The following is an 8,637-nucleotide window of genomic DNA, read 5'->3' as shown; positions in this document are numbered from 1 at the left end:
CATCGTTATCTTCATCGCCGTCATATTGTCAGAAAAGAGAAAGCTAAGATTTCTTTTGTTTATAAATAAAGTGTTGTGGGTTTTCTTTTGACTCTAGAGTAAATTATTTTGTCTAATTCTTTGAAACGGGATTGATGTTAATAACTTAAAAGATATTTATTCAGAAACTCCATAACTCTGTTTTGGAATACCGTACTACTATTGTCAGTGTAAATATTTTGGTATTGACTAGATTATTTTGTTTCAAACTTTAGAGTATTTGATTTTAGTTTGATAATCCTGGTACCCTTGATAACTATTAAAATATATGTAGGATTAGTCATTTTATGAATTTACTTCAATATAAATTAATATTAGTATATAATTTAAAGATAATGTGATAACGCAAACAAAGCCTCGCACCTAAAGATGTAAAACCATGAAACACGAGCATTTGTCCTTAAGTATTTTTGTCATGGTCTCTTCAACTTTTTCAGTTCGTATGATCCTTGGCTTCCAAAGAAGAGACGCATGGAATTTGTAAAGTGTTGTTTTCATGTTTTAATTTAAACTAATTTATTTTAATTTTGTATTCTTGAATTAATTTCATTTACCAAATATAGGACTTGTATTTTATTCTATTTTTCAAATTATTTTTTAATTTCTGTTCAACAGACAAACACTATGGGTTCTCTTGTTATACACGGTCTACTGTGATATTTGAACTTTTATGTAATTATGTTCAATAACCTTGTTTCTTAGGTTCATCTGTGTATCAAGGGTATGCATTTAAGTGCACTGTGATGAAAAAACAATTGTACATTTTGCACAAAATAGATCTAAGTTTGATAAGTTTTTCTATAATATGTGCTTTAAGTGTGAAAACCATTTTATTTTTGTGTTGTTGTTTTTTTTTATCTCAATAGTGCATGTTTCGTTGTGTGTTTAACTTATAATATGCTTTTAAGAATTTTTGGGCTGCTTGCTTATATACTGATATGAACTTTTGCTTATATTTTAAATTTATGTGTGCATGACTTGATATGTATGTTTTGTTTTATTTGTTGTTTTGTCTGTTTTAAAAGCTCTTCAGAGCTTATGTTTGTACTTGTATTGCATATACTGACTCTAAATAAAACTTTATGTCTTATGTCTTATGATATTAACTACCATGCATTCTCAGTTCCACATTCATTAATGAAGAACAAATCCTGTAATACATATGAAGGACAATTGTTTCCGGAACAATCTTCATAGCGCACTCATAAGACCGAACGTTTAAAAACAAGAGAAGGCACAACCACCTAAATAGCACTAACAGAATCGCTAAATAACAATCAAAGGTATCCGTTGCCTTTAAAAGTTACAATCTCAAGGTCGATTAAAGCTAAAAATATAGTTCTAAATAAACATTCTAGGTAAGTAGGTATTCGTTGTTTTTCAATAAAACGAAGTCTTAAAAATATTCAAACGATAAATATATGAACAGTAATGAATTGAAGTTACACAACATCCATTTTCGTTAAAGCTTATGAGACATATAAAACATAGTTATGCTAATTCAATTTAATGAGAAAAAAATATAAAGAGAGTACATACATTTCAGATTTTCAAAAAATTCCCTAAAATTAGAAATAACGCAACTAATCTATCTGGACCTTCTTAGACTGTATTACATTAAAAAAAAAACAATCTTCAAAATTGATATTTTAAATTTTGAAATTTGTGAACAAATCACTTAAATGTTACGTTTTGCATGTTGGATTTTTTGAAACTAGGCATTTCAAAGTTGTGAAACTTAACGCAGTTTTTATAAAGAAAATGTGACACATATTTTGGTGATGGAACAAAAATTTGGAGATACAACTATCCTGCGATTAGAAACATTTTTGGTAAACTGAGTCATAAGGAGACACATTTCAGCAAATTCATTTTAGCTAAGCAACCTAGCTTCATAATACTTTACTTATTCATTTACGCATGCGTAGTAAAGATGGACAGAAAATGAAATTTAACAGTTAATAAAATAAAGAGTACAGTTTCTTGTTGAATAAAGAATGTGAAATAGAATGTAAAATGTATTATAATTAACGATGGAATGATACGATCTTATTGTCAACGCGAAAATTGTATATCCATCATGAAAAACGATTATTAAGTTTAAATAATGTCAAAATACCCAAATTGAGACGTGTTGTTTTATCGGTTTCTCCCAGAAATCTTTAATCTGTCATTAATGAAGATTAATGATTCTAAAACGACATTAATTCAAATTTATGTCGAACTTTTGAAGAATTTGTTTGTCGCGTTTCCACTTTTATTCCTTGCCGACCCCGACAATACTTTGTTTGGACCATGTCACCAGAACAGAGGTATAAAGCGATCATGGGGGTATACTTGACATGCAAGATGTTTAATTTGACAAAATCGACACAATTATCAAATAAAAGTCACAATTGGACTGTTTAATTCTACCCATTTATTTGATAATGCATGAAAACTGAACAATGAAATTGACCACGAACAACTTAAGATGTCCAAATGTGAATACTCCTTATTGGATATCATCAGAGTAGAATAAAACATTTTCTTCTTCAATGTAATCAAGAGGTAATTAATAGAGGATTTATTCCATAATAAAACTTCTATTAATATGAATTACTGTCGTCTAAATAAATACCCAATAATGGTGACACGACTATAGTCTACAAACCGCAATCATTTCACCATTTTCAAAAAAAAAACTCTGTTATTTCGATATATCAAGTTAATCACATAAAAAGTGAAAATATATATGGTCTACAAGTTTCATGCTCTAACGATGATGGATTGCATGTGGTCGTAGTCGAAAAAAACACTGTGGGTTAATGTAAATGAAAAAAAAAATGTACAGCACCCTTTTGCTAATGAATCATTACACACTCGCTTCCAAAAGGAGAGGGTATACAAGTTCTATCTATGCATCCGTCCGCTCCATGACATCTATTCTCGATCTTTTCTCAGGAGGTAAAGCCAAAGTTTACTGAAATTAGTTTTTAGATTCAGGTAAACATCCTATACTCTGAGATCCATTTTTAGATTTATCTTTCAACAAGTTCATGTTTACATAATATTTATTGAATGTTATAAGGCCATAACTAAAAACAATCTACGATTTGTTTCTCATGAATAAAAAAGTTCCATCGAATTTGAAATCAAGCTTCCTGTTCTGAGCATTTATACTGTGTGCGATACATTTCCTATCTATGGTATCCAGTTATTCATCAGATTATAGCGAGGGTATCATTTATGAACAATGCTTTTCAGTGTAACGTGTTGTCTCGCTTGAAATAATACCAAATCTCCTCATTTGAATAAAGACAGGTGTTCAAAAAACTAAAAATTGAGAGTACTTATTTTTAATTCTAGAAATTGGCTTATAACTTATTCAATAGGAGACCAAATATTGCAGTCAACTATAATCAACATCTATATTTGATCTATCATGATTGATTTAATTTATTGCTAGCAAGTAACTTTGTCTGATCCAATCACTCTTTTTCATTTTTATACACTTTTGCCATTTATAATGATAGCCAACTTGTGACATACATATTGATCTGACCAGTTCATATTACTAGTAATTATTTGTTTGTTCAAACTTACCCACTCAAATATGCCCCGAAATCAACTCAAAAGGGAGGCAGAAGTTTTGGTTCTAGTTCTGTCCAATATCGTTAATTTTAGAGAACTTCTTGATCAGTCAAAAATGTTGGTTGTTAATATATGCAGCTAATTGTCAAAACCCATTTTCAGACACTGATTGTTTGAAAATATGAATATATTAATTATGAATTCAACAACTTACAAGTGTCCCATTATTCAGGCCATATATGATACTTTATGGCAAAAAATAGAAATATTCCTATTTTCTATGTGTATTGTAATTTTTTAATTCTTCAGTCTTCAGCGATGACAACTACCTCTAGGCATATCTATAGTATACCTTAAGTTCAAGTTTCGTAACTCTGTATAAGACCAGGAAATCTTCGACAAATTGCTGTTGGCTAAATTGACCATACATGCATGGTAAAATCATATCTTACAACTCGGAAAATATTACACATAAAAACATGATTGTAAAAAGAAGGATTTTTCAAAAAGTAAGTCGAACCTTTATGAAAAGTTATTTTTGATTTCTATTCTTTTTTTATATTTAAAGTACAAGATTGAAAACAAAAAGATGTTAATTCAAATAGCCATTTAGTTCTCATGTATTTCCAAAACATATTAATTCAGTGTAAAAAGAGACATTGTAGCAAAGCAAATATGATATCCCTTGTGTGAACACTAGCTTTGCGTATCAACTGGTTTTGTTTTTATTTCGATTCAACTATTTGTACTGCGAAAAAAAAAAACCATTGAAAACCCACAAACAACCAAGAAATAAAACGCTTCATCACAAAATTAACTACAAATGATTCTGATTATATGATGATATGAAATAAATTCATGCATGTTTTATCCTCGTCAAGCTAAATGACGTTTTAAGTATAAACTTTAAGATACTCTGCAACAACAACTAAAACCTCTTGACTTAGTACTCATGAAATAGTACCAAGCATTTGTTGCTGTTTTTGCAAATACTTTTTATTTCAGTTAAACTGATATACATATAATATATTTCAATTCTATTTAAATATACTTATTTTACAGATAAAGTCTGGGAAAAGATCTTGCAAAAATTGGATAAGACCGTGGTTTTTCATTTTTTCTTTGTTATGGCTATTTTACATCACAGTGTTTATTTTGAAATTTAACGAAGATATACAGCACGTGCAAAAGTATACACAAGATACGATTATAGTTAATATTCCTTTAATAGGGAAAATTGAGTATAATGTAAAAGGAGCAATATCGTCTGCCTCAAAATCTGTTTCAAGGGGTGAAATAAGGATTGAAGAAAATACCGGTATGTTATCTCTTCGGAATAATTCGGAAGAATTCAGTACTTTACCTATCCGTCCGTCTATGAACGAAAATCTAGTGGAAACTACAATTGATATTCCTCGTACAGAAACTCTTACAAATAAAGATACAAATAATGTTTTAGCAAGAATGGCTTCTCGAAACTCAACTTCAAATGGAATAAACCCTGGAGTAACACGAATCGTTAAGATTGGCGCAACACCATCTTATAACATTATTTCAAACACCTACAACCACAGAGTTCATGAAGATAAATCATTCTTCTTTTTCAAAGAAAACTTCACTATTCATGATCAATTTTTGAACTATTGGTCCAAACGGAACTCTACACAGTGCAACGGTAAATTTCAAGGATTTGCTAACATTTTTGTCCGGTGGATGAATATTACAATCGACTCATCTAAAAGTCGAGGGGCGTTTGGTGGGGAGAATGTTTCTCAAGTTTTACGACAGAGGGAATATAGTGAGATGCTAAACCCTAAAAAGGGATTCTTTCAAATAGACTGTAGATATCGATTAAAGTACACATTTGCCAGGTATATGAATATGCGAGGGCATTTACCAACCTGGCTGAACATGGTCAGTCTACCATATTCTTTAAAAAGACAAGCAGAAATCAAAGTAATTTCCAATTTCACGATTGCAATACAAAGATATGAATATGCAAATGTATACCATTCGATGAACGATATATTTAACGTGTTTCTTTTACATATTTTCTTTCACAAGGACCCAAAAGATTCCATCATATTATTTGCAGATGGACATCCAAAAGGACATATAGACCCTCTTTGGGAAAAACTTTTCGGGCGAGTAATTCGAGTCCGACATTTAAAGCAACCAGTTATTTTTAGAGAAATGGTTTGGCCAATGCTGGAAAAATTTTCTCCTTTGAACTTGTTTGATCTGAAGCAAGTTTCTTACATTGATCACCTTAGGTCCTTTGTTATGAATAAATATGGAATAACTCCGAGGTCAGCACCAAACTGTGACAATATAAACGTATTGTTTATTTGGAGACATGACTATTTATCTCATCCGAGAAACCCGCAAGGAAAGCTAACGCGTAAAATTATCAATGAAAACGAATTGTTCAATGCCACCAACGCGTCTTTTCCTGATATCCGATTCACAGCAGCCGATCTTGCACCTATGTCAATGACAGAACAACTGAAGTTGATTTCAGAAACTGATATAATAATAGGTATGCATGGTGCTGGCTTAATGTTGGAACTATTCCTTCCTCCAAAGGGAGGCCTTATTGAACTACTTCCTCGCAATCCCAAAAACTTTTCAAAGAAGCAGCACGATCTCTTTAAAAATATTACCAGACATATACCTTTACATTATTTACAATGGCAGAATAAGGACAAGAGAAATGAAGTTTCTGATGGATATACATATATACCAGCTAAAATTGTAGAAAGTTTGTTGAAAACTCTTTTAGGACAAGTTTGTCCAGGCGGAAAGTATTAATACACAAAGATTTAACTCGCTTACTTATGTTTTATTCTTAATCTATATATGAATTATGAATCAATTCATTTTTATGTTTTCTATTGTTTATTTATACATGTTTACAAATAATATATATAATAGACCATATAAATATAGTTGTTGGTGCATTTTACATAGCTAATGATACGTTGATAGCATAAATTTTGAAACTCTTCCCTTATTCAAGTTATACTTCCTTTGTCTTTCAAATGTTTGGTATGAGAGTTCATGATAAAGATAAATTCAACAAAGCGATTCGGACGCACTAAATTCAGACTTTTTTATTCTTTCATTTTTATCACAGATTTATGCGATCTCTCACCATGAAAGGTACCTCTGAAAATGATTATGTTTTCTATTATCAACGTCTTATTATTACTTATATGTTTATAAGAATTTTAAAAGATCTGTGAAATATAAGAAGATGTTGGTCTGTATGATTTTCTTCTTAAAATACAAAGTATTTGAAACTGTGACAGATGCTTGCTTATTACGCTCGTTTTTATTATTGTAACAGCACAACTACGTTAGACACAACAGTCAAAGGGACATAACTGTTTCCGTAAACAAACTCTGTTTATACTACCGGACTATTATATGGAACGATTGTTTATTTTAATGTGTAGTGGAAAGGATGTGCGGAAAATGATACATATTACCATTAAAAAAAAGCTCCAGACATCTTGTACATGTAGGGACCGAAATATAATTACCTGAAAATAGGACACGTTTCTTTTCTCTTTTAATGTCATTCCAACCGGAATGCTTTGCACTGATCTGCACTCATTTCAGGCTTATTTTTTCATATTTCTTCTACGGGTTTGGTCACTATTCAAATTTTCTTTGGGGTAATTTATTGATTGATTAAAAATATTTATGATAATTGTGATCAGCTGAATAGGATAATATCAAAGGCCGTTGGTTTTATTTTCCAAATTGTGGCATGTCGGGACTTTTAGAACTTATTACTGTAAATTCAACAATTATTGGGTGCATTTATTATTCGATTTTGTCATTTTAGACTGTAAATGCGATTTTAACTTTTGCCATATTGAGATATAAATTCATATGAAACAAGAATGTGTCCTCAGTACACGAATGCCCCACTCGCACTATCATTTTCTATGTTCATTGGACCGTGAAATTGGAGTAAAATCTCTAATTTGGCATTAAAATTAGAAAGATCATATCACAGGGAACATGTGTACCAAGTTTGAAGTCGATTGGACTTCAACTTCATCAAAAACTACCTTGACCAAAAACTTTAACCTGAGGCGGGACAGACGGACGGACGGACGGACGGACGAACGAACGGACGCACAGACCAGAAAACATAATGCCCCTCTACTATCGTAGGTGGGGCATAAAAAAATTAAAATGTGAGTATCAAGTTATAATCCTGTCGCATTTTTCGCAATAATAGAAGCACTGATCACAATAATTTCTGAATTTACAGTAGACGGTATGAGTTTTGCTCATTGTTGAAGACCGTTCAGTGACCTACATTTGCTTACAATCTACTTCATCTGGTTTCTAATGGATAGTAGTCTGATTGACAATTATAAAACCCTTATTTTTATATTGAAGGCATAACTTTTTACCCCTGCATCACAATCATTAAACTTAAAAATACGAAATGAATCAATGCATCACATGAGTTCATGATCGATTTTATCTGATCCTTTTGTGTTCTATATTCAGAGGATATTAGTTCCTTTATTTAAATATAGTAAAAATATTTTAAGGCAGAAAAATGCACGTGCTTGCCATATGCCAAATATTTTTAATTAAAATAAGGTTACAAAAAGAATAAAAAGAATTGATGAGAAGCACTCGCCAATATAACAGTCTGTTTTTTTTTTCCATAAGACATATATAATCTTATGTCAAGAGCCATGAAAATTTGAAAGATTTATTTAAGCTTTTAGAATTATAACAAATATTAGAAATGTATTGAAAACAATCCAAAAAATCAAGCCGTTAGTTTTCTAGCTATGCAGTATGGATGTTTTACTCGTACTATGTCATGTATATATGTTAACCGTTTACGTCATTTGGTTTCTGGTGGGGAGTTATTTCACTGGCATGTGCAATCATACCACATCTTATTTTTATGTTCGTGTACAAGAATGCGGGAGATTGTGATAAATAAACTCATTATAGTTACCAAGATTGAAATTTTGTATTTGCGCC

General features: G+C 31.0%; 1 long non-coding RNA gene across 1 annotated transcript; it reads left to right on the top strand.

The window, feature by feature from the left end:
• Nucleotides 1-3,975: 3,975 nt before the first annotated feature.
• On the top strand, nucleotides 3,976-7,691 carry LOC143072354 (uncharacterized). Its single transcript, XR_012977149.1, has 2 exons — nucleotides 3,976-4,121; nucleotides 4,675-7,691. It is a non-coding gene; the product is annotated as an uncharacterized LOC143072354 (long non-coding RNA).
• The last annotated feature ends 946 nt before the right edge of the window (nucleotides 7,692-8,637 follow it).

The sequence above is a fragment of the Mytilus galloprovincialis genome, chromosome 4, assembly GCF_965363235.1.
Source record: "Mytilus galloprovincialis chromosome 4, xbMytGall1.hap1.1, whole genome shotgun sequence".
Classification (NCBI taxonomy): domain Eukaryota; kingdom Metazoa; phylum Mollusca; class Bivalvia; order Mytilida; family Mytilidae; genus Mytilus; species Mytilus galloprovincialis.
This window is presented reverse-complemented; position numbering and strand designations above follow the sequence as displayed.